The sequence below is a fragment of the Mustela erminea genome, chromosome 16 (genome assembly GCF_009829155.1).
Source record: "Mustela erminea isolate mMusErm1 chromosome 16, mMusErm1.Pri, whole genome shotgun sequence".
In the NCBI taxonomy this organism is placed as follows: domain Eukaryota; kingdom Metazoa; phylum Chordata; class Mammalia; order Carnivora; family Mustelidae; genus Mustela; species Mustela erminea.
Window position 1 is genome coordinate 70900886 of NC_045629.1, and position 27399 is coordinate 70928284.

At 42.8% G+C, this 27399-nt stretch overlaps 1 long non-coding RNA gene across 2 annotated transcripts in view; it reads right to left on the reverse strand.

Annotated features, from left to right (window-relative positions):
- Positions 1-26941, reverse strand: part of LOC116575436 — a 51598-nt gene extending 24657 nt beyond the window's left edge. For both annotated transcript variants that reach the window (XR_004279777.1, XR_004279776.1), the window contains exons 1-2: positions 26853-26941; positions 21938-22116 (exon numbers count right to left, since the gene is read on the reverse strand). This is a non-coding gene — a long non-coding RNA (uncharacterized LOC116575436). The remainder of the gene's footprint in view (positions 1-21937; positions 22117-26852) is intronic.
- Between the last annotated feature and the right edge of the window lie 458 nt (positions 26942-27399).

Genomic DNA, 27399 nt, shown 5'->3' on the forward strand with positions numbered 1-27399 from the left:
AAGACAGGTGCAGAGAAGGAATAGTCAAACACTGAGAATAGTGTAGGAATAATAAGACACAGGAAGAAAAGTCAGCGATTGGGTGGAAAGGGAGTCATTTTCAGACTCCATCTTTGATGTAGATATTCACACATAAATAAGTATACAAATGTAATTTGAGCAGTTGCCAAATATGGGGCACTTTACCCATGAGTGACATCTTATTTAATGCTTACAATAAGCAAGAAGAAGTCGTTAGCTTCATTTTATATATAAGTGAACAAAGACTGAGCCCAGGTCAGTTTCTCAAGGTCGCAGGACTCAAGTGTGGTTCATCTATATTGGAAATGAGGTTTCTCTTACTTTAAACACCGCTTGCCCCTTTTCACCATTCTGCAAAGAGTCAATGTGATTTTAATTGACTGCTTGCCCTTTATACCCCTTAAAGTTCTAGTGTTCTTGGTCATCAGCTAAGTTGTGAGGGGAAGAAGTTTTAACTCTTTGGCCACTGAAGGAGATAGTGTTAATAGTCTGCTTCAGTAACAATAGAACCCTTTTGGAGAATTAGGCTTCTGATTTCATGCCTGCATTTCTAGCAAAGTGTCACGGCTGTGGCTTTGGCCATGTTCGTAACAGAGGTCTCAGCATTGGGGTGTCCACAGCAGCCCCTGCAAGATCCTAGAGGCATACCAAGGCTTTCTCCTCCCTCTCCCCACACCTAATGTGTCAGTAACAAATATCTTACTGATAGCTCTGAATTTATCTCTAGGAGAGAACATCTTCCCAGTTACTGTCTCTTTATGGAAAGCAGCTTCACGAGTGGAGTTGCCGGTTGCATTACTAACCCAAACTCAAAACTAATCCAAACTCCAAACAGCTATCTGAAGGAATTGCTCCAACGATGCTGTACCTGCTATTTTATGGTCCTTTGAAAGGGCATCTGTTTGTGAGAAGCACAAGTAATGTCATTTAGTTCCTCTCGAACGCCCAACAGTGGATGAAGAATCATCAGAGGAGAAAGTGAGCAGTTCTTGGAACAGGGAATTGTAGGAAACAATTACAGCTACTGACTGTACCGGTGCTGGCTCCCTCAGAGGGACAGAGGGATGACACTGGCTCCTGTGCAGGGCAGACGTTGATCCTTCCTAGTCTTAGCAAGATGGGTATAGGCAGAGTGAAACTAGATACCTAAAGTAATGGAGACCATTCTGGGGTGAATTTTGCTTAATGCTTAAACATAGAAGATTTCCTTCATTCCAGACTCCTTGTGTGGTGTAGATATTCACATGAAAATGAGTCCCTGATATGTAATGTAATAAATGGAATATCTTTTGATATTGAATGCCTTTTGAAATTGATGTGATCTGTTAGGTATTATCATTTGACTTTTACAGCTTGCAAAACCTCAATAGTCAGTTTTGATTACTCCTTTTAGCCCATTTGTCGTGACCATTAAATATATTGTATTTGTTAGTTTCACTCTTCCCCATCAAGTCCACCTCAGACCATGAGCCCTTGAATACTCCATCACATACTCAGCTCAGTGAGCCCCTGTGATTCTTTGGGTCCCTAGCACCTGGCATGTAACTGATCCTTAATAAATGCTTGTTTATTATTGGAGGCATTGATTTTGCAAACTGATCTCCAACATCTTCATGTATGATTTCTATCAATTTCTTAATATCTTCTCTTACAAAAACTAGGGAACATAGTCAATAAACATTTTACATATATGTATGCGTTATACATATATGTATGTAATATATATAATCTGTATGTACAAATCCATACGTGTATGTGTGTATATGATATAATATGTAAAAGTATACATATACATAAAATGTGTATACATATATATGTATATATGTATACACATTTTTATGTATACACACACACACACACACACACACACACACATAAAATTCCAGGATGGCCCAATCCTAAACTGTGAATAAAAAAAGTTAGTCAGTTGGTCTTTTCACTCTTTTTTTACCTAATTTTTTTTTTCTATTTCTACTTTAACTCTGCCACTAGCAAGCTATCTGTCTACTGGTTTATAGCTTTCCCTTTCTGCCATAAGTTTGCTTGTGCTTTATATTTGTTTCTAGGGATTTTTTCTGCTCTGACTTTTTACCTAATGGAAAGAGAAGCAGAACAGCCAGAGGAAAGGTAGAGAAAGAGGGTAAAATATCAATTAAAACATGAGAGACAGACTGGCATGATCTCTGCTAAACTAACTTTGCATTTATGTGTGTCTCCATAGAAAACAGAGAATTTGGTGTCAGGTGTGGGATGGCTATAAGTCGGGTGAGGCAGAAGTGGGGAAGTGACCTCATTATAGATTGTTTCTGAAGGGGCTACAAGGATGCACCAAACTCATGGTTCACCCTGAACCCCATAGTATTGACTGGTTCCTGGGACTTTTCTCTTCTTTCTAAAGAAAACTGGCCTGGCTGAGTTCTTTATTGCCAATCTCCCCCAATTTTTGCCTTGGTTCCCACCCATATGCTAAGCCTGGTTGTGCAGACCCCCAGTTGATTATGACAGCCAAGCAGTTGCTTTCCAATAAAGTCTTTGCATGCCTCAGTTGTCTGGAGTCTTGCAACCAAGAACATTTACAGATGAGAACACTAAGAGAGATTTTTTAAAAATCTGGCAAGAGTCACAGTTGCAGGCAGCACTGCTGTGATTCAAGCAAGACTATAGGGCTCCAGAGTCCAAGCTCTCAACCATACCCAATGTTGCTTGCTTCCCCCACCCCCCAAAAAGTATATAGACTTTTTTAGAAAAAGTTTCTGCAGGGTCTAGTAAGGTTGCATATATGTGTATTCTACAATCCAGAAATTACACTCTTTTTTAAAGTAAACTATCCCCAATGTGGGACTTGAAGTCACAACCTCAAGATCAAGAGTTGCATGCTCTACCAACTGAGCCAGCCAGGCGCCCTCAGAAATATCACTCTTAGGTGTGACAGATTACAAAAATCAGTGCAATGTTTTGCATATCCTCCCATCAAGAGATAGAGTTTATTCTCCCACTCTAAGATTCTAGCGTGGTCTTGTGATTTGTTTTGTCCAAGCAAGTAAGTGAAGTTGTGCCAGTTCTGAGCCTGGGCCTCAACAGACCTCACAGTTTCTATTCTTGCTGCTCCTAGAACCCTGACACCTTAGGTGTAAGCCTGAAGTAGACTGCTGGAGGAGAGAGAAAGACCAGGTATAGCAGCTCGGCTACTTGAGAATACCTTGCAAGGTGATCATAAAAACATGCAAGACCCAGCTCAAACCAAGAGGGTCTGAGCTCAAACTAAAGTGCCAACCCATAGAATTATGAGCTAAATAAATGGTTGTTGTGTTGTCACTAACTTTTGAAATAATTTCATGCAGCAAAAACTAATTTGATAAATATCTTAGGGATATCTATCCATCTATCTATCTTCACAGATAGGGGGGTGTGTGTGTGTGTTATATGTGTGTATATATGTGTGTATATGCTATATATAGTGTGTGTGTATATATATATATAGTATATATATGTTATACATGAATAGTATATATTAGTGTATATATAGTATATATGTGTGTGTGTATACACACACTTAAACAAAGAGATAGGTATAAGAATGTTCATAGAAGCACTGTTTATAATAGCAAGAAATATGAAATATTGTGTGCCTGGGTGGCTCAGTCCGTTAAGCGTCTGCCTTTGGCTCAGGTTATGATCCCAGGGTTTCAATAAGAAACTAATTGAGAGAACCCTTAAATTACATGCAAATTGGAAGTCTTTCAGAATACAGGTACAATTTCAATACTAAAAGCTCGGGTCACCAGTAATATGAAATTTCCCCCTTTTCCTAGACATTGAACAATCAGTTATATTCATGTGCTGAAATTCATGAAGATGCACATTTTTACAAAACAGGAGAGATTAAGATCGAAAGTGGTAGTTCTCAACTCCTAGGCAGGAGTACTCAGCTCCAAAAATGTCTACCTTCTCCTTCCCACTTGAGTATAGATACCATTGAAATATAAGCACAAAAGTCATATAAAAATGATGACTTAAGTGTTTGGGAAAATTGATTTGCGAATACTTTCCTGAGCTAAATCTTCCCCCCAAACTACAGGCTACCCCAAGGACCATACCAGCTCAATTGTGCCTGTGGCATGGCTAAGGTATGATGAGAAGGAGCTGAAACATGTTCATTTTGTTCTCCGTTATCACCAGTCAGAAAAGACACTCTTCCTGAGGAAGTAGTGATGGGATGAGAAAGCCCAAGAGAGCTACCACCAATGGAAACTTCTCACACAGAAACGGGGAAGTGGTACTTAAATATTTCCCATCAACCAAGCAGGATTCCCAAATTCTGTTTGTAGCCTGATAACTCATTCCCCATAAAGCAATGTGAAGTGTGCTAGCCCTCTGAACCTTATTCATGACCCAGTAGAAGGCTGTGTGACAGGTTCCGTGGAAGCTCTGAACCCCTATGCAGTATTCCTCCTCCTGGTGGCCCCAGTGAATGCTGATAGAAATGCAAAGACAGTCATGGTTAATAAATACATAAGTAGGTCTGAGCCTCAACAGCAAGGCACAAAGAGAATCAGGGAGCATGAAATAAAGCTGCTTAGGATTCTGCTGACTGGTTTGAGGTAGAAATGGTGCTGGTGGACTGTACATACACTCTTTCTGTCAGAGTCTGAGAGGCTCAAAGGGATTGTTCTGGAAAATCCCGAAGCAGTTATAAATTTATGGTTGCAAGTATTCTGTTGTTAATGTGCAATTCTAGCTCGGTTTTAGAATTGAGTATTTCAATTCAATTTGAAAAAAAGACTATGAAACCCAAGAAGCACATCAATCCTTTATAGTATAATTACATACTCTTCTGTGGCTTTGTTCTAGGACTCTAAAGGGGATACATATACATACATGTATTTGTTCTGTGAATTTATATATTTATGTAAGCGTATCACACAATGTCAGCTGCTAGAGGTTTCTTCCTCATAAATTGTCCTATGTAAAGTGTGCCTCTTTAAATATCAAAAGTTCTTAAATATCAAAGGTTTTACATTTTAAAACTTTCTAAGCGAATTCTTTGAATTATTAAAAGAAGCTTCTGAAGAAAAAATTAACCTTTTCTTAATTTTATCATGAACATAGATGGCTCTGGGATGAACTTGGGTTATTGAAGTATTTAGAGATAATTGCCCTTACTTGTAATGGCCTGTCCATGCTTATAATTTCTTTGTTGCCGTCAGCTATTTGACGTTTTAAAGATAAAATTTACACACAGTGAAATACACAGACCTTAGTGTTTAATTAAGTTCTGGTAAGTATTACACCTGTGTTAGCACCCAATCAAGACATGGGACATTTTTATCTGTACGGAGTCCCCTCGTGTCCACTCTCAGTTAAGCCCCACTCTCTCTGTAGGCAACCACTGTGCTGATTTTCATTCCACAAATTAACTTTGCCTATTCTTGAATTTCATAAAAATAGAATCAACAGTATGTAGCCCTTTATGTCTGGCTTCTTTCACTCAACGTAACATTTTTGAGATTCATCCATGCTGTTGCATATATCTGTGGTTATTTTCTGTATTGCTGATTAGTATGCCATTGGTAGAATAATTACAATATGTTCTTCCATTTCTCTTATTGATGGATAGTTGGGTTATTTCCTTTTTCCTTATTATGAATAAGGCTATACTAGATGTTTTTATAAAAATCTGGAATTCACATATGGAAAAAACACTTGGGCCCTAAATCACATGCAAAAATCAGTGTATCAATTATAAAATTAAATGTTGCACTAAAACCATAAGGCTTCTAGGGGAAAAAAGAAATATAGAATATCTTCATGACCTTGGAGCAGGCAAAGATTTCTTAGATACAACCTAAGAAGCACTCAACATCAAATAAAACTTGATAAATTATACATTGTGAAAGGTATTTGTTGTGAAAATAAAAGCTCATCAAAACAGACAGTTTACAAATTGAGAAGTTATTGTCAATGTGTTAGAGGCACTGAAATGCACTGACAATTCATTTGTCAAAGGAATTGTATCCTGAATAAATAAAGAGTTCTGCATATCAACAATAAGAAGACACACTAGTCAAAAGTTGACCGAAGATTAGAAAAAAGACTTGAAAATAGAAGATATGTGAATGGTCAACAAATACACAATAGTTACATACATACAACAAATACATTAGTTGCAAGGGAAAGACAAATCAAATATCAATGATGTATCATTTTATACTATGTGAATGTTAAAATTAAAAAGACTGGCAATACTAAATGCTGGTGAGAATGTGGAGAGGATGGAGGCATGAAATGATACCATCGTTTCAAAAAAATTCTTGGAGAAATTCCATCCCTAGGTATTTACACAAGAAAAAGGAAAACCCATAAGCTACTGTTATTTTTTAGATGACTTTATACAGGGTGATTCAAAGAGCTCCCCTTTAAGGTGGAAGACATACAGCAGCGTCAAGGGAACCCAACATTATCTGAACACTTGGTATATGACAGCCAATGTCAAGGCAAGTTATGCATTTTTTTCCTAAAGACTTTATTTATTTATTTGAGAGAGAGATAGAGAGAATAAGTGAGAGATAGAGCATGAGAGGGTGGAGGCTTAGAGGGAGAAGCAGACTCCTTGCTGAGCAGAGAGTCTGATGAGGGACTCCATCTTGGGATTCCAGGATCATGACCTGAGCCAAAGGCAGCCACTTAACCAACTGAACCACCCAGGTGCCCAAGTTATGCATGTTATTACTGGACATATATGGCTTTCCAGAGGTAAACAGGTAAACAAATAACAGATTAGGCTTTTACAAATTATTTTATGCATTCATCAAATATTTAGTAAGTTTTTGTTGGTGTTGGCCATCATTCTGGTGCTGAACATTTTGCATGAAAAAAAAAAAAATTAAAGGATTAGATTTTTGTCCTAATGGTGCTTCAGTTTTAGTGGGGTTTGAGGAACCATAAAATATCAAATCAGCATGTATTAACATATAAATAAAAAGGAAGTCCCTGATAGTAAGAACTACTCTGAGGACACCAAAATAAGGTAATAGGACAGAGAGTGACAGCAGGGTGGAGGTACAATAGACAAGGTAACCATGGAAATTGAGTCTGAGGAGGTGATATGTGTGTGGGATGATACTCTGATAACGAGAAAGCATCAGGCACATGAAGGTCTGGGAAAGAGTAATCCATATGCAAGGAACAATAAGAGCAAAGGTCCTGAGGTGAGAACTAGCTTGATGGGTTCAAGGAGTAAATAGAGCCATGTGACTAAACAAGAAGAATGTTCAGGAAATGAGGGTGGAAAGGTAGGAAGGGGCCAGATTGTCCAGTACCTTAGATGCTATGGTAAAAAAGCTCAGATTTTATTTTAAACTCAGTGGGATTCCATTAGGAGTTCTTAAGATCCACTCCAGGAATATTGTTAAGACTCACTTGATGGTAACTATAATTAGTACAGCAGGATCTGACTTGAGGGTTGATTATATTGCTTCTTTAATAAAGTCAATTATACATTCATTTATTAATTTATCTGCTCAAAAAAATATCACTTGAGCACTACTGTCAGCTGGATACTCTTCTCAACACAAACAATGCAATCACAAATGGCACAAGCAAAACTCCTTTGCTGCCCTTACAGAGTTTATAATCCATTTCTGTGTTTCTCTAACCTGGTTGCATAATAAGAATCACCTGCAGGAAAACAAGCAAGAAGGAAACTAACAAAGCCTAGTAATTTTTCACCTCTCTGGATTATTTTAATGTGAGCACACCACTCTTTTCTTAGACACATGGGGGCAGCATGAAGTAGATGCATAGGTTCCTAAAAAAATTTTTTTAGCCTTGTTTGCAAATAAAGACTATGAAGAAACTGAAGTCCAGAAAAACTTTAAAGTGTAGCCCCTGTATTGGCCAGGAAGTAGCAGAGCTGAGATTTGAATCCGTATCTTTCTGACTGCATAGAAATATTTCTTCCACAGAGCAGCTCCAGAATGTTTTCTAAAAAAAAAAAAAGAGTAATTCTTAAAATTAATAAATAGAGATTTTCTAGTATCCCAATTCTTCAAGTTCTTACAAAAAGAAGAAAAGATAATGTGTAATTATGAGTAGAATTTTGTTCTTCTATTTCAACTCTGGAATTGATTATAGCAATGTCATGATTTGAAGAAACAGATGATGAAACCCAGAATAATATTCATGTCTGCGTAGAGTATGGACATTAAGTTTGTTCAAGATTTGGCCCCCTAAGTGGTGATGCAACATGGGGGCTTAAGTGGGTAGGAGAAGAATCAATGAAACAAGATGGGATTGGGAGGGAGACAAACCATAAGTGACTCTTAATCTCACAAAACAAACTGAGGGTTGCTGGGGGGAGGGGGTTTGGGAGAAGGGGGTGGAATTATGGACATTGGGGAGGGTATGTGCTTTGGTGAGTGCTGTGAAGTGTGTAAACCTGGTGATTCACAGACCTGTACCCCTGGGGATAAAAATATATGTTTATAAAAAATAAAAAATAAAAAATAAAAATAAAAAGATTTGGCCCCCTCCTTTATTCTTCATAATAGGAGAATTAAGATAGGATGTTGCTTTTGTGGAGAGAACTGTTCCTGACATGTTCTGTTAAGTCTGTGGGGGATAGCTCCATTTGGAAGAGAACATTGGCCTTATTTGAAACAAAAACAGAATTTAAAGTGAAAAGATTTTCATGATCTCTAAATCCACCTTTTTGCCTGACACCGATTCGCGTAATACAGGTAACATGTCTAACATGCTTTCAGAAACAAATAGAAAAAAAATCAAATTTTTCTTTCAACTCCAATAGCAATTTTATATTTTGCCAAACATCAGCTAATGTGAAACTTTAAGGAATAGGAACAGCTGGAATTTAACCAGAGACTCCAGTAACTATTAAAATTCAATGTTAATATAAAATGTGGCCTCTAGAAGACCTACTTTGTCAGTGCGTATAATTAACTCACTTGTATTGGCACAAGTGTTTTGCATGTGTATGAAGAGGTTGATAAACCTTCATTAACAATCAACAGCCCTTATGTCAGAAGATTCACAATGTTACTATAAGTTAGATCAACATAAGGGCTGTCTATAGTTGTGTTCTTGAATGAACATTCATTTTGCTGAATGAAGCAGGTCTGAAAAGTATCCAGTTCTGATCATGGTGTCTCTGGATGTTGTTGCCACCCACTCCAGTCACCTGGGCAGCTCCTCATCTTGGCTCAAGTGCACTTTTCACTACGACTCAATACTTCTTCATTGCATATGTGTACCACACCCCCCTTCCCCCAACTTGAGAACTATTAATAGGTGATATTTACATCATATACATCTGAAAAATTAGTACTAATTAAAAGAACATCTGGTTCTTCCCCCACAGTGGCCCTCTCTGGTGACTAACTGTCTTAGCATTCTTCTTTCCTTTCCCTTCTTCATTGCAGGAAGGATACCATTGTTCTTAGCACTCATGCCCTTGCTCTGAGCTTCTAGAACTAGACAAGGCACCTAAATTAGACAACTAAATTAGACAAGGCACCACCTCTAGAGGACATAGATCCTGCTCCAGCAGGAAAGCAGCTGGGCTAAAATGGACTTGCCCCCAGACAACGCACCCCAGTGGCTCTGAGCATATCTCCTGGGATTAAGTAAACCTATCCTCCTTAGGATGAGGTTTAGTAACTTATTGTGAGTGAGCATGTTTTTGAAGCTCTCTCTCTCTCTACTCTAAATTTCTGATTAAAAAAAGTCACAAAACAAGAGCAAGAAGGGAGGCAACAAGGACAACAACAATATTTTCTCCATATCCTAACTGTTAAAATAAGCCCCTATCCCAGGAAGACCCACATAGGAAGGAAGGGTTGATTCCCACCTGGCTGTCACCTGAGTAGGCAGAAGAAGGCTTTATTCAACCTTAAAGGTGAGGCGATGAGTTTAGTGCTGAAAGTGGAGGAGAAGATGCCAGCTGTCACCCTTTTTGGCTTTTTTCCTAAGTCTTTGAAACATAGCCCTGAGCTTACTTGTCTAGTTTCTTTCTAAATCAATTTTATTTTTAAAGAAACAACAAACCAGTAGTTATTAGGAATAACTTTGACTACACCCCTAAAGAGTATTACTTTTTTAAAAAGATTTTCTTTATTTATTGGAGAGAGAAAGAAAGAGCCCAAGGGGAGGGGAGGGAAGGAGGGAAAGGAAGAAACAGACACCCCCCTGAGCAAGGAGCCTGATGCAGGGCTCAACCCCAAGACTTTGGGATCATGACCCGAACCAAATGCGGATGCTTAACCAACTGAGCCACCCAGGCACCCTTGTAAACAGTACTATTAAAAGCTATATGTAGTAACACAGGTATGTGTGGACTAGCCAGAGGATACTACCATTTCTATTAAAAAAAAAAATCTCAAATTTGGATATATTGTGTATGTAGTAGTAAGGAAAGAAGTGAGAGAAGAATGATGGACGGAATCATCATTTCTTGAATCCTAGAAAAGTTACTTTACCTCTATTCTCTCTAGGTTGCCAAAGTAAATATTCCCATGGGCTCACTTGGCTCTGCCCAGTTTGGGCCAGAAGAATTTGTCTCTGCCTTCAAGTGGGCAAGGGTATTTGGAAATGGAAATCAGACAGCATGGCCAGTGATTCCTTACCTATTAACATGCCTAAGGTTATTTATTTATTTATTTATCTGACAGAGATCACAAGTAGGCAGAGAAGCAGGCAGAGAGAGGAGGATGCAGGCTCCCTGCTGAGCAGAGAGCCCATCATGGGGCACGATCCCAGGACCCTGGGATCATGACCTGAGCCGAGGGCAGAGGCTTTAACCCACTGAGCCACCCAGGTGCCCCCTAAAGTCTTTTTCTTTAGTGTTGACAAAATCCACTAATTTAACCAAGATGGACAGTTCTCTTGGAGAATGGGAAGAATTGGAAAGAATGTGTGGTTGTTCTGTGAGGTGTCTAATTGCAGATGTCCCTTCTAATCTCAACATATGATAGGAACCAAGACCTTTGACTCACCAGTAATTTTTTTTCCAATAGAAACCGTTAGACATCGAAATGTCTAATTATATGTGTCCATAACATATTGTTTCTGGCTAAAACCAAAAGGTAGACCTAGCTTACAACCCACCCAAAAGTCACAAGAAGCCCATGGGTTAGTCAGGGTTCTCCAGAGAAATAGAACCGATGGGAGATATTTGTGTTTCTAAATATGTATCTGTATTTGTATCTGTATCTATCTATCTATCTATCTATCTCTCTATCTATATCAATTTATTATGAGGAACTGGCTATGCCGTTATGGAAAGTCCTGCAGTCTACCATCTGTAGACTGGAGAGCCAGGAAAGCCAGAAGTGTAATTCAGTCTGAGTCTGAAGGCCTAAGAACCAGGAGAGCCAATGCTGCAAATCTCAATCTGAGGGCACAAGAAAATAAAATGATAAGAGATGATGTGCCCCAGCTCATACAGTGAGGCACGGAAAAAAGACCAATGCCTCCTGCCTCTGCCTTTTGCTATTCAGGCCCTCAACAGATTGAATAATGACCTGATGACCACCCACATTGGGGAGGGTCATCTACTTTACTAAGTCCACTGATTCAAAGGCTAATATCATCCAGAAACACACTTATAGTCACACCCAGAAATAATGCTTAATCTGGATACCCAATAGTCCATCCCTGTCCACAGATAAAATTAAGCATTGCATTCTGCCTTGGGCCAAGTGCAGAATTTGGACTTCTACCCCCAGTGGCAGTCACAGGACAGTACCCTTGCCTTTCCTTTGCCAGAATGGTATCCGAGGGAGTACATGAACCAGATGGTTGGAATAAGGTCCAGAGTCTCACAGCATAATATAAAAAATGTCCAGGTTTCAATTGCAAATCCCACATCATCCCAAGAACTAGGAAAATCTCCAATGGAATGAAAAAGATGATTAACAGATGCCAATACCAAGATGACAGAAATATTGGAATAACCTGACAAAAGATTTTAAAGCAGTCCTCATAGAGAGGCTGCAATGAGAACCACAAACGTGAGACAAATGGGGAAACAGAGTCTCAACAACAAAACATAAAGTCTCCACAAATAAGCAGAAGTTAGAAATAAGAACCAAATGGGAATTTTAAAACTGAAAAAACACAATAGCTAGAATTTAAAAACCTCATTGGATGGGTTCAACAGGGAAGTGCAGGGCAGGGAGACAAAGACCCAGTGGATTTGAAGATAGAAAAATAGAAATCACTGAATCTGAACAGAGAGAAAACAAAACAAAAAAAGGAACAGAACCTCAGGGACCTGTGGGACCATCATAAAAGACCTCACATTTCTGTCATCAGCATCACACACAGAAAAGGTGTGTCTGAAAAACTTCCCGAACTTCCCCCAAAGACAGAAGCCTACAGATTTAAGGAGCTGAACGAACTCTTTACTAAATAGCCTGGCCCATCCCAAATCCACAAGAGACAGTACAGTATATCGGCCAAAAGCTAAAGACACAGAAAAGATCTTGAAAGCAATGAGAGAGAAAGAGCGAAATTGCATTTTATCTCTAGGCAAAGAACCTGTTCAAATGATGCCAGGATTCTCATCATGAACTGTGGGGTCAAAGGAAGTGCGCAATTGAGCGCCCCCTACAGTAGATGCAAAATAAACATGTGAATGCTCTGAAAGGTGGGAGGGAAGAAGGCAGGCTGGCTAGAAACTACAAAACTGACAGAAAAGGAAATAGAGGAAATCTTCAGGATCAAGAGCCAGATAAAGAAAAGGAAAATTGAATGGGGTTCCTGGGTGGCTCAGTGTGCTAAAGCCTCTGCCTTCGGCTCAGGTCATGATCTCAGGGTTCTGGGATCGAGCCCCACATCAGGTTCTCTGCTCCACGGGGACCCTGCTTCCACCTCTCTCTGCCTGCGTCTCTGCCTACTTGTGATCTCTGTCTGTCAAATAAATAAATAAAATCTTTTTTAAAAAAAGGAAAACTGGTAAATAAAAAGAAAATTGGTAAATAAAATTTGATCAAACTTTGAAATTTTTTTCTCTGTGAAGGACCCTTCAAGAAGATAGAAAGACAAGCTACGCAGTGGCAGAATTTTTTGCAAGCCACACATCTGACAAAGGAGTAGTATCTCAAATCTATAAAGCGCTCTCAAAATCAGTAGTCAAAAAATAATAAAATAAATATAAATAAATAAAATAAAAGACATAAAAAGATAGTTCACCAAATACATAGAATTGACAAAAAAAAAAAAAAGCATGCAAAAGATATTCAAACATCATCAGCCATCAAGGAAATGCAAATTAAAACCATGAGGAAAGGTTACCACACACCTATGAGAATGTCTAAAATAAAATGTGTGACCACACCAATTTCTGGGCAGGATGCAGTCAAACCGAATCATTAATATACTCCTGGTGAAAATGTAAAAAGGTACAATTCCTCTGGGAAACAGTCAGAAACTTTCTTTAGAAACCAAACACACAACTCCCATACAATCCAACAATTACATTTGGGGGCATTTATCCCAGAGAATGATGACTGCTGTTCATGCAGAAACCTGCACACACACACATATAGCAGCTTTATTTGTAATAGCCCAAACCTAGAAATGACCCAGATGTCCATGAACAGCTGAATGGCTGAACAAGCTGTGGTACATCCATATTGTGGAATCCTATTCAGCAATAAGAACGAACCCACTCTTGACATAAATAAGAATCTGGATCTATCTCCAGAGACATGTGTAAGTGAGAAAAAACAATCCCATAAGGTTGCACGCTGTGTAATCCCATGTGTATATTATTGAAGTGATATATTATTAGGTAAAGAAAGCAAATGGGGAAAAGCCTGTGTGGCATATCACCATTTCTCTTAGGAAAAAGGAGGGGATGCACAAATAATAGATTTTTTTTTAAGATTTTATTCATTTATTTGACGGAGAGAGAGAGAGAACAAGCAGGGAGAGTGGCAGGCAGAGGGAGAGGGAGAAGCGGGCTCTGGGCTGAGCAGGGAGCCTGATGTCGACCCTGGGATCATGACCTGAGCTGAAGGCAGATACTTAACTGACTGAGCCACCCAGGCACCGCTCTTTCATATTTTTTTTTTAAGAAAAAAATTGTTTCTTAAATTCCACATATGAGTGAGATCATATGATAATTGTCTTTCTCTGCTTGAGTTATTTTGCAAAACAGAGGACATAGGGGAAGAGAGGGGAAAATTAAAACAAGACGAAATCAGAGAGGGAGATAAACCTTAGGAGACTCTTAATCATAGGAAACAAACTGAGAGGGTGGGGGAATGGGATACTTGGGCGATGAGCTCCGGGCGTTATTTAAGACTGATGAATCACTGAACTCTGCCTCTGAAACTAATAATACATTATATGTTAAATAATTTAATTTAAATTAAAAAAAGAAGAAAAAGTAAGGCAAAAACTGAGCCACCCAGGAGCCCCTTAAAAACTTTTTAAAGATAATAAAAATTTGGGGGCACCTGGGTGGCTCAATGGGTTAAACCTCTGCCTTCAGCTCAGGTCATGATCTCAGGGTCCTGGGGATCGAGCCCCACATTGGGCTTTCTGCTCAGCGGGGAGCCTGCTTCCCCCTCTCCTCTGCCTGCCTCTCTGCCTACTTGTGATCTCTCTGTCTCTCTCTGTTAAATAAATCGATAAAATATTTTTTTAAAAAGATAATAAAAATTGAACATCAGCTTGTTTTTTTAACATAAAGAAAATTCCTTTGGTTTTAGTCTATATATAATAACGATACAGGATTTTATTTATTTTTTTTTAAAAAAGATTTTATTTTTCTATTTGACAGAGGAGAGATCACAAGGAGGCAGAGAGGCAGGCAGAGAGAAAGAGAGGAGCAGGCTCCCCGCTGCAGAGAGAGCCCAATGTGGGGCTCGATCCCAGAACCCCAAGATCATGACCCAAGCCGAAGGCAGAGGCTTAACCCACTGAGCCACCCAGGCACCCCAGAATTTTATTTTTAAAAAGAATCTTTTACCTTAAAGGAAAATATTGAAAAATATTATGAATAAGATAATATAATTGGGGTTTTTCTGAAAATAATTGGGGAGAGGGCTGCATGAGGATACAGGTATCATAGGTTTGGTTGTAAATGGATATCTGGTAGAGTTGGGTACTGGGTGTAAGGGATTTTATTAAACTGGTCTCCGGAATTTGTATATGCTTGAAAATTTTCATAACAAAAGAATTTGTAGGGGCCCTCAGCTGACTCAGTTGGTTAAGCATTTGCCTTTGGCTCAGATCACAATCTCAGGGTCCTGGGATCCAGCCCCAGATCGGGCTTCCTGTTCAGTGGAGTGTCTGCTTCTCCCTCTCCCTCCTCCCTTCCCCCAAGTTGCTGTGCACTCTCTCTCAAATGAATAAATAAAAATCTTAAATAAATAAATAAAATAAAAGTGTGTGCAGAGTCATTCAGGATGAGGATAGTGCCTGCCGTGTGTTTGAAGACTAAGGGACAAGCAACCCAAGATCACTGGGGTCAAAGGAGGAGGGCGGATTTTCAAGACCGTAGAAAAGTAATTGTCATTCTAAATAGTAATAAAAATGAGCAACAATGAATGAAAAATAAAAATGAAGAAATAAATAAAAGTAAATAAATCAAGTAAAATACAATGAATAAACTCCAGAAACAGGTAATAACGTGAATGACCCTCACAAACAGGGTAGTGAGCCAGACGACAAACGATACAATATGATTTCACTTAGGTAGAGCTCAAAAAAGACCCAATTAATCTATATTCTTTTAGAATATATATTAAAGCGGTAAAATGATTAAAAAAAAAAAAAAAAAAAGCAAGGGACAGGATCACATCAAATGTCAGAATACTGGGCTCTGTCCATAGAGGAAGATGGGGGTCCATGACCGAGCAGGGGGACAGAGGTCTTCTTGGGTTCAGGGAACCATGTCATTCTTGGCCTGTATGGTATGTCCTATGTGTTCACTATATAGTAATTATTTAAATTGTACATATATTTTCTGCATCTTTTAAACTATACAACATACCTTGTAATTTAAAAAGAGGTTTAAAGGAAAAAAGCACAATGATCTGTGAGCAGCATCTGGGAAGGAGGAAGGCTCAGCCTTCCATGGGGTTAGATTCAAGCTAATCCTCAGATACTGCGCAGAGGTGAAGGAGAGGGGCTGCCTCTTTTACAGGGGGTCACAGAGTGACTGAGTGAGCAGCATCCCACAGAAGAGGGGGTGGGGACATTCTGTGAAATATGGCAATGTGGAGAAGTATGTGCCTTTACAGTGATGAATCCAGAGGAAGTGACCTTAGTCCAGGAGGACCGACTGGGTTTTTGTGTGGGATATCAGAAAGGAAGGGACAGAGGGAGTTGCGTCTAAGCAACACATCTCTAAATTCTGAGTGGAACTCAGAAATAGTTATTCAGTGTCCAAAGTGGCACAGGACTCAGGTTCTGCGGGGTCACGTTTCTACCAGCAGCTCCATCCTGCTCAGGTGGTGAGCTACCGGCTGAGGCTACGGTGTCTGTGCGGCCTGATGGGCACCAGTCCACTCCCATCAGTTCATCGTTTTCCTCTATTTGCTCTAAGACTGTGTCTGCTGTGAGCACTGTTATCTCCAGAGCCCAGCACAGACTGTGATGCTCAACCCTTGCTGAATGAACGAAAGAATGAATGAAGTATTTGTAGAAGCTAACCCTAGAAGAGCTACAGAAAGGACCTGGAGCCCGCAATGGGACAGACTGCTTAATAAGCAACATCCAATACTCAAAACTGTTTTCTGTGACCAGCCGGAACTTTCATTCCACAAGATCCTCTCCATTTTTGCAGAACGCAGATTTGGCCAACCAGGGTTAAGACAGTGCAGGGAAGGGAGTGAAAAGCAGGCTCTCTTTCCTTCAGTAAGTGCTCATGCTACTTTTTTTTTCTTTTCTTTCTTTCTTTCTTTTTTTTTTTTTTTTTTCCATGTACAGCCTTGTTTTGAGGTAATTCCTAAGAGCGCTCTGTGGGGAAGAAGAGCGAATGGTTGTTTAAGGCAGTTGCAGAGCTGCTGAGAGGGCATGAAGGAAAAGCCACAGATCGAACCAGGTCGGAAAGCAGCAGAAACAGATCAATGAAGGAGCCTGGGCTGCCTCATATCTCAGACACCTGGAGTGGCACAGAAAGACAGAGCAGGCTTCCAGACAGGGAACACTAGAAAGGGAGCGGGGAGGGAGGCATGTGAGGGACAGCCAGCATGGTGATAGCTCATTCTCATGACTAGCTGTGAGCATCCCCAGCCCCTACAGGGGCAAGCCGGCTGCCACCTCCTCCTGACCAGTGTCCTTGCCTCTGGCTTCTCCCTGATCCTGCCAGTAAGTCCCGCCCTGCTGCGGGTTAGCATCAAAGTCAGGAGGCCTGTGTTCCCCTCCAAGCTTTAGAGGAAAGCTGTCCAGTGGAAACACGATGCAAGCCACATATGTTATTTTATATTTTATAGTAGCCACACAAACATAGCAAAACAGAAACAGGTGATACTGGTTTTGATGATACATTGGCTTTAACCCAATGTATCCAAATTATTTTCATTTCCACATGTAGTCAATATAAAAGATATCAATGAGATATTTATGTTCACACCGAGTCAATGAAATCCTCTGTGGATTTACATCGGCAGCACGCTGCCGGCAGACGGGCCTCAGGTCACGTGCTTCATGGGTGCGTGAAGTGAGTGGTGACCGCATAAGACAAGGCAGGGCTACTGTGTGACCCTGAGCAAGTCACTTTACCGCTGGAGCCTCAGTTAGTTTCTTCTGTGAAGTGGGGGTTGGGCTTAGAGGATTCTTAAAAAGATTTTGTCTATCTATCTATTTAAGAGAGAGAGAGAAAAAGAGAGAGAGAGCCCACGCACACAAGCGGCTCTCTCTTGAGGGGGGAGGAAGAGCAGAGGGAGAAGGACAAGCAGACTCTGCACCGAGGTGGAGCCCGATGTGGGTCTCCATCTCAAGCCCCTGAGCTCATGACCTGAGCCAAAATCAAGAGTCGGATGCTTAACTAACTGAGCCACTCGGGTGCCCCCACGCACCCCCAGGCTTAGAGGATTTCTAAGCTACCTTTAATGCATTAGGGATACATGTTCTGGAAAAGTAAAGCTCTATTTCATAGCAAGAGATCCGCCTCCTACTCTGGCCAGCTGGTTTGAAGATGGGCAGCGGAGGCCGAGAATCCCAAAGAGCCACACAGATCTATTTGGATGACAAGGCAGTAGGCACAGGGGACAGTACCTGCAACATGGCCATTGTCTCGCTATTGACCAGCATGCATAAATGCGAATCTGGTGCTAGACATCTCAAGTTTGTGACCGCACATCCCTAAGGGTTCTTTTGTGGCGTCCTCTACTGCAGAGTTGAGGAAAGGGACATTAGCTTACACAGACCACTCAACTGCCAGAAACCATGAGGACTTCAAAGGCAGAACTTTTATAAGCAGGAAGACTAAAGACCTCAAGGCTCTGATTGCTTGAATAAATTTCTTAAGGGAATTTAACTAATACTATCTTCTGGAGTGTACACTGCTAGAGGTCACACATCGGCTGGCCAAGTGACAAAGGAGAGAGTTCTGCCTTCTGGTGAAACTGTTCCCCAGAAGATTTTCTCCACTGCCAAATTCTGCAAAGGTACATGCATGTTATAGTCATGTAGCCAACTTATTATGGGATTCTCTGGAAGCTGTCCAAGTTGGACAGAATCCTGCCTCATCTATACTCTGACTCTAGCTAACCTCCCTGAGTGCATCACTCCCCAGCCTCTTACCTGCCTGACTTGGAACCTGTTCCCTGCACACAGCCACCACACACAAGGGCAGCACTGAATTGAATGCTCCCCTGTCCTTCCCCACATGTCAGAACCATCTCAATACTCAGCTCACAGACCACATAGTATATTCTCCGTGAAGCGTGTTCTCAGTCTACCAGGCAGAGTAAGCGTGACTTCCGTGCTTCCACAGCTATTTGCAGGATGTCGGTGATGCACCAAATTCTCCCAGGTGTGGAAATGAACAGACCTGAGTTCAGATCCTGCCTCTGCCATTTGCAAGCTTTGTTCCCTTGAGCAAGTTACTTTCCTCTTTGCAGACTCCTTATAAATAAGATGGGGAGCAAGGTAGCTACCTAAGAACACTGTCAGGTTCTTTTAGCTCATCATCGCGGGATGCCACTAGATAGTGTTTATTAAAACTAACAACACTGGAAGCATCAGATGTTTATACATTAGCCCATTCAAAAGACATTTCCTGGGCATACCCTAAGCGCAGGCACTATTCTGGATTCAGAGGAGAAAGTCTGGTAAACAGATGACTCAGTCCCTGCCCAGAGCAGCTTATTATCTCAATAAACAAAGCCCGAGTCTTTGATGCTGCAAGATAAGTTTCTGTTCCCCTTGTTCTACTCTGGAAGACGAGCTGGCTGCCTTCAGTGACTGCCTTTGGTAACCAGATACTTGCTGTCTGGCTGAAAACAGGAGACTGTTGGGAAGCAAACAAGCCAGAGCTATTTTCAGTACAACAGGCCTCCATGGGAGTCCGCCCAGGACCAACAAAAGTTTAACACCATCTAAAAGATGCCCTGCCCCACCTTCCTTAGATGCACTGCCCATTTCAGAGAAGGCGTTGGCCCACCTAGTGACTGGGAGCAGGGCCAGCAGCTGGGTGAAGGAAGACTGAGACAGAACCCAGCTCTCCCATAGGTCTGGTCTTCTATTAACAGAGGGAGAGAGAGTGAGGGTTCATTCTGACTTTGCCATGTCTCTCTCAGGAAGACTTAGATTTGGGAAGACAAAACTAATTTGTTTCTTCTCCAAGAAAGGAGGTGTCATGGAGAGCAGAGTGGCTATCCTTCTGGTGTGCAAGGTGTCCAGGGACACCCAGAGGGCTGAGGAGGGCTTGACAAGGGCTGAGCCAGGGGTTGGGTCTGGGGGCAAAGACGTAGGAGCGAGGCCAGTCCTGACAGCGAGGTGGATATAGAGCCCCAGGCCGGTGGCTCCGGGATCAGCAAATTCCTCCGTGACCTCAGGCTCAGGTCAGCAAAAGTCCTCCAGACCCTCTTACTGTAGAGAGGGGACTGCTCTTGCAGTGCCAAGTGAGAAGTCGTGACACTTGCAGAGGACGAGACCGGAAGGCATGGATAGTGCTGAGGGCAGGTGGCTAATACGGCAAAGCAAATCCAAGGCTGCAAAACAGAGTCCTGGGGGGGCTGCTCTCAGACTCCTGCCCAGAGCTTGGGAATCCCCTGGGGGCTTCTCCTCCTGGAGGACTCCATCTGCCTGGAGAGCGGGGTGTGTGTTTGGTTGGGGGGGGTGACAGCTACCCTCTGGTGCTTAAGTAAGCAGCTGATGTGGTCACGGTGCAAGAGGGGAGTGCTTCCTAAGCAAGTTACAGATTGGGATTGGGAGAGCTCAGTGATCCTGGCTACCTTCATTATTGCTAAGAAGTTTTCTCTTGTTGGGAAAGATATCTAGGTGCATACGTGGGCATTGAAGACAGAGAAGATGCGAGAGGGAGAGGCAGAGAGAAGAAATATCTGGAAGCTCTAATTTAAAACAAAACAAAACAAGTCATTTACACAAGGACACAAGCCTCCGTTAGCCGCACAACTGCCCTAAACTGAAAAACATGGGGTGACAGGTAGTGGCATTTATGCAGATGAATGGGAGACACAAGTACCCACCAGCATTCTGAGGACCACGTCATTAAAAAGATCGGGAGAAAATGCAGCCGCTTCTGCACAAACCCAGCGAAAATCCAAAACAGGGAATGAGCAGTGGAATGGGTGAGTAGGAGTGGCCCACAGCTCCTGCCGTGTGCTCTGTCATAGTCCCCCTGAGAACTCAGGGAGCTGCTACTCAACTGAGAATTAGAAGCTCAGTGGGCAGATCTCAGACCTGCCCGCAGGGGTGGTCTCAGGACGTCTTTAACACCTTGTCTGCCAGAACGTGAAGTGTTCTTTCTCCTCGGGGCCTGGGTAGTCTGGCCCTCCTTTTGCATTCTGCTTTCCATCTGTGATTCTCTCTTCCAAACCCTGAGATCCTCCTCAGGTAAGAGCTTTGTTTTATTCAGCTCAATTTCTTCCTCTCAGAGCCTGCTTGGTACAGAAGAAATGGGAGGAAGGATGGCACGAGTGAGAGAAGAGAAAGTCTGCTGAGGCAGGCAGCAGGGATACTGGAAACGACTCTTCCTCTAAATTAAATGAGGGATCAGGTGCTCTGAGCTCTCAATTTAGACTGCACAGTGGTAATTCCTGGCCAGACGAGCTGTGTGGCCTTTGGCAAGTTTCTCGTCTTCCGTGTGCCTCAGTTTCCTTGTGAATAAATAAGGGACTGTGATTGCATCCCTTTGCTAGAGCTGTCACAAGCTCTAAATGACACTATGCACATAAACAGCTAATTGCAGTGCCTGGCACTTACAGCTACACACCAAATATTAGCAATTATTGCTATGTAAAAAGAAGTCATTAAAATAAAGCTGGTGTGGTTGAATCAAGCTGGGAGACACACAGCCCCATATGCTCTGCCTTCCTCCCTTGTCGCGCGGTGCTGGAGAGAGCCCTTGTGCTCCCCTTGGCTGTTAGAGATCTGTGGAAAGCAGTGAGTGTCACCACAGAAAGGACTCAAGCATAGACATCAGACCCGGCCGGTTCTAAGCCCAGATTCCTGATTTGGAAGAAAGGAAAGTTACTGCGTTTCTCTGGGTTGCAGTCCTCAGGTGCAGTTTGGGGATGAGCTCTGCCTACCTGACAGCCGTGAGGAAGAAATGCGAGAAAGAATGCAGAGCATTTAGAGCAGTTCTGGGCTTGTAAGGGCTGCAGGAATTCACCTCTCTCCGCGCTAAACACTCCTTCTATGGGTGTGTGGTAGTTCATAATTATCCTCCAAGTGAGCAAAGAAAGCCCTTCCTCACACAGCCGCAGAGGAATTTGACAACATCCTGCCCCATTTGGACATGTGAAGTGGTCCTTTCCCGTGTTTGATGGATGGTAGTAAGTACCCCAGGATCTCCTGCAGCCAGACCTGTCAGCCCACTGCCAACACTGGGGACAGATTACAGCCTGACCCAACTGCCCCTTCCAGAGGACACATCTTCAGCAGACAGCAAGAAAAGGAAAATAAAAGAAAAAAAAAATGCCTATCAGGAAATAGATGGCTTTTGAAATGACTTTATCAGTTGTCAGACTAGGGTCTCCCAGACAGCTGGGAACTCTGAGCAAATAGGAACAAAGGAAAAACCCACAAATTCCCACCGCAAGTTCCATAAGTGACTCAGGAATGACAGCTCTCTCATTTCAAGCAAGATAGCAACCTATTGCATAAAGAAAGAAAATTTCCAAACGTATGCGGCCGTGCCATTTGGGGCTCCAAGAAGGAGAAAAAGGGCATTGCTTACACAGGAAACCAACGATTCCTGACTACCCTGTCCTCCCGCCTTCTTCCTTCCTTCCCAAACCAGAGCTGGACGCGAGGTTTTAAAAAGGAAATACAGAAATAGAGGAATTGAGGGAATGCAGAATAGTATCTTCGATTCGCTGATTCCTTTAACAGACTGTTGTCCTCCTGTTTGCTAATTAACTTTGTAACATGGAAAATTTTTATCATGTGTAAAAATAAAAGAGCCCAATGAATTTATCAACCACTTTCAACCATTATCCGATCTTATTCTAGTCCTTCCTCCATTCACTTCCCTGTCTCCTCTATTATTTTTAAGGAAAATCTCAGACATCATATCCTTAAATCCATAATGTTTCAACCCAACCGTAATATGAACACCTTCTAGGTATGCTTACCCTGGACGGGCAAAAACAGATAAGGAAGACTCCTTGCCCTCACAAAGCTCGAAGAGGGGGATGCGGGTCTTCGGAAACATGTGAAGTTGAGGCATTTATTTGTATAACAAGTGTTGTAGAGTATGACCAATGCCAACATAGTTCTCAAAGCTTTATGGTATTAATTTATTTAAATGTAGTCCTCCAAACTCCCCAGCGAGGTAGGTGATATCGTCTTTCTCATTGTACCAGTGAGAAAGCTGAGGCACAGAGTGGTTAAGTATTTCTGTCTGAGGTCAAACAGCTAGTAAATGGTGGAGCTGAAGAGCCCAAATTGCTCAGAAAGCACCATGAAGGGGACAAAGCATTCTCTCTGGGGCCACTGAGGAGTGAGCAGAAGCTCCCCATGCAGACATGCAAAGGGCAGAGCTTGAGCAAAGGTGCAGAAGGGCTCCACACCCAGGAATCAAGGTGTTTTGGAATGGCTGGAAGTGGACCTAGAACGGCACGTGAGGACCTAGAATGGCACAGGAGGGATTATGGGTACCATGCTGAGCGGTGTGGACAGGCAGTGGGCTCCGGACAGCCAGCAAAGAATACGCAGGCAAAGGATGAGATCAAATCATATTAGAAAGATCACTCTGGGGGCACCTGGGTGGCTCAGTGGTTTAAAGCCTCTGCCTTCGGCTCAGGTCATGATCCTAGGGTCCTGGGATCAAGGCCCACATCGGGCTCTCTGCTCCACGGGGAGCCTGCTTTCTCCTCTCTCTCCGCCTGACTCTCTGCCTACTTGTGATCTCTGTCAAATAAATAAACAAAATATTTAAAAGAAAAGAAAAGAAAAGAAAGATAACTCTGGAAACGGCATGGAAGACTGAATGTAAGTGGGAGAAATGGAACGTCTAGACGTGTCCAGGTAAGCCGGGAGGTGATCAAGCCTGAACCAGAGCCGTGCAAGTGGGGATGGAATGGAGAATACAGAAATAGGAGCCAAGGGACATGATAATAACTGGGACTTCCATTTCTCAGAATGTTGACAGAAACCCAAAGCCTGGAACAATAAGAGCAAAGACCACAAATGCTAGAAATTGGTGCTGGGTGCATCAACAGAGAAGCTGAGAAGGGGCCAGATACCTTCCGGAGCCTTTTAGCCTTTCGCCAGCTCTACTCTCTGGATAAGAGTAGCCTAAAGATTCCTCCAGAAGAGATTTCTTTGCAGAACACTGTTGCCAGTGTAGGGGAGGTGGGGTCTCTCCTCTCAAGCCAAGAGAGGGAACTTGGTAGTCCTCAAGATCAACGAGGGACCAGAGTAATGGAGAAATTCTTGGGAGGACTCCTACCAAGAGTTGGGCAGGACAGAATAAGGTGCCTGGCTCACCTTATTGGGGGGTGTTGTGGGAGCTGCCCACAGAGCTCGATGCTGCAGCAAGAAAGGCCTAGAACTTCTGAGTTCATAGGCATAGATGTCATGTGTGTCCATGGCTAAGAGACAGGCTGCCTGGGCAGCTCCTTCCCAGCAGGAAGAGGCTGGTCTCCTGCTGCTGGCAGCTGCTTGAGAGATAGAGCTGTAGCATATCCTGAGAGGTGATGAGAGAGGGGCCACAGCGTGAAAGCACCTGGGAAGAGATGAGAAATGGGCGCGGCAGACCCAAACATCTTCTGACAAAAGCGCAGCTTGTCAAGTTGGCCCTGTCTGGCATTGGCTGGTGTCCAGGAACGCAGAGCATCCCCGCCATTCCCAGGAGGGATGACAGTCTGGCTCTCGAGGCCTACACTGATTGTGTAAATAGCACGGTTGATGCCAAACACCCGCTTTCCTTCTGGGAGTCTGGAACTTTGGTATGTACCAGGGAGAGGGACCTACGGATCAGCCCCCAGTACAAACTCTGGGCACATGGTGTCCAGTGAGCTCGTTGTCACAACCCCGTGCTGGAGAATTAAGCATGTCCTGTGTGAGCCCACCGGCAAGGACCTTTGGAAACTCACCCCCAGTTTGCCTGTCTTAGCTCCATGTGTCTTTTCGCTTTGCCGATCTTGTTCTGTATACTTCCACTATCATAAATCATCGCTAAGAGTACTACTATATGCTGACTCTGTTGAGTCTTCCTAGTGATTCCTCCGACCTAGCCGTGCTGCCAAAGAACCCACCATCACTCCCAAGAGAAGCGATGCCTGCATCTGGGCGTCTGCCAGACAAGAGGGCGCAGATGTCAGATAGGATAACACGGATCATGGAAACCACTTTTAGATTTTAATTTCTCATTTTTCTCCTTGAGCACATCCTGGGGAGAGCAGAAGCAGCGAGGGGTGTGTGGGAGGAGGGGAGAAAGAGCAAATGACAAAAAGAGAAGCAAATGAGCAAGTAGGATGAAAAGAGCACACCCCCTCCCACTTTGCGGCGGAGTCTGACCTGAGGGGAGTTGGGAGGAGCGCTGACAGCACGACGGGGGCTGGGAAGCCATGGGGTAGGAAAAAGTACTGAGCTGAGCTAGATTAAATTGTGATTTTTTTTTAATATCAAGCATAACTACAAGTAACGAGGAAGAGGTTAGAAAAGCCATGTGATCTCCCTGAAACGTTGCCAAGGATGGGAATGAAGATCCAGAGGATGTGTCTGAGGACAGTGTGGGAGCAGAATCAATCTATTTCTGGATTGGATTTTATCAAGTCCAGACCACTCAATAATACTGAAACCCACTTTCTAAATGCAAGCAAAACCATAAAACAATACAAGGCATACAGGTAAGCGTGTTCATCTACAGTTAAAAGAACACTGGCTTTAAATTCTAGCTCTGCTCTCTTTTTTTTTTTTAATATTTTATTTATTTATTTATTTGACACAGAGAGAGACATAAGAGAGGGAACACAAGCAGGGCAGTGGGAGAGGGGGAAGCAGGCTCCCTCTGAGCAAGGAGCCCGATGTGGGGCTTGATCCCAGGACCCTGAGATCATGACCTAAGCTGAAGGCAGACGCTTAACTGACTGAGCCACCCAGGTGCCCCAAGTCCTGTTCTTTCTACCTATGTGGTTCTGGGGGAAGTTCCTTAATCTCTCTGATTCTCGATTTTTGTCAACCTCACACGTAAGTCACTAGGAAAAGAAATGAGAGAAGACGTACCAAGCGCCTGGTAGTTTGGGGACACACAACAATAGGATGTTACTCCTATGGGCCAGCCACGCTCTTTCACTTTCTTAGGAGTATTGTGAAATGTTTGGAAAAAGAGTGACTTTGTGGGGTGCCTGGGTGGCTCAGTGGGTTAGAGCTTCTGCCTTCGGCTCAGGTCATGATCTCAGGGTCCTGGGTTCGAGCCCTGCATCTGGCTCTCTGCTCAGCGGGGAGCCTGCTTCTTCCTCTCTCTCTGCCTGCCTCTCTGACTACTTGTGATCTCTCTGTCTCTGTCAAGTAAATAAATAAAATTAAAAAGAAAAAAAAAAGAAGAGTGACTTTGTGGGGTTGGGTTTTTATGATCTTTATTTGCAGGAGTGAGCATTTGCCCAAGTCTGCCTCATGCGTAGTTGGTGAAGCTGGGATGTGGACCCAGAAGGCGTGATTCCTCTACTACCTCTCACAAGTGGGCCCAGCACCACCCTGGGCTGCTGTTTCCACCCCTACTATGAACGTCACTCACTGTCTCTGCCATCACATATCACTGGGCCATCACATTGTTCAAAGGGGATTTGGCTCTATTTCCTTCCCTACTAACAACACTCTGATGATGGATTGAGTTTTATTTTCTCCATAAGAATAGACATCTCCACATCTTTCCAAAGTGCGTCCTGATCCGTGCCCTGGATAGTGCAGATTATGTCTGACGTTCAAAGCCTGGAAAATACTGGAGTTAAATAAAACAAGTAGATGAAGTTCTTCCTCAAGTGAAGGTAGCATTGCAACCAGCCACTACAGCTGGAGGATGTCTCTGGGAACCGGAGGACCCACAGGCCATCTATTCAGCTGTGAACTCAAGAGAGCCTGCTTCCGCTAGAAACTGCCAGCTGGTCCTTCTGCCAACGATGGCTTAAAACCCTCCCAGTGCAGTTTTTGGGTTTCCTGCTTACCTTTTCCCCTGCATATTTAGTCTTGATGGGAGAGAGAATGTGAAAGGGGTAGAAACATGCATATTTTGCAAATACGTTTTAAAGCAAACTTTATGCCTCTCTGACTTTCATTTTCCTTTTCTGAGAATGAGGAAGACAGACAAGATGGATGTTTCTCAACCTCACCGCAACTGGGATCATCTGGGAACTTTTTTAAAAATACAGATGCCCGGGGGCACCTGCGTAGCTCAGGGGGTTAAGCCTCTGCCTTTGGCTCAGGTCATGATCTCAGGGTCCTGGGATTGAGCCCCACATGGGGCTCTCTGCTCAGGGGGGAGCCTGCTTCTCCCTCTCCCTCTGCCTGTCTCTCTGCCTACTTAATGTGATCTCTCTCTGTCAAATAAATAAAAAAATCTTAAAAAAAAAATACAGATGTCTGGGCTGTCTCCTCACCAATTAAATCAGAATGTCTGGAGGTGGGTTATGGGTGTTCTCCAGATGCTCCCCAGGTAATTAGGATCGGAAGCTCCTACTGGGCTACACGAGGCTTGTTATTCCCACTTCTAAT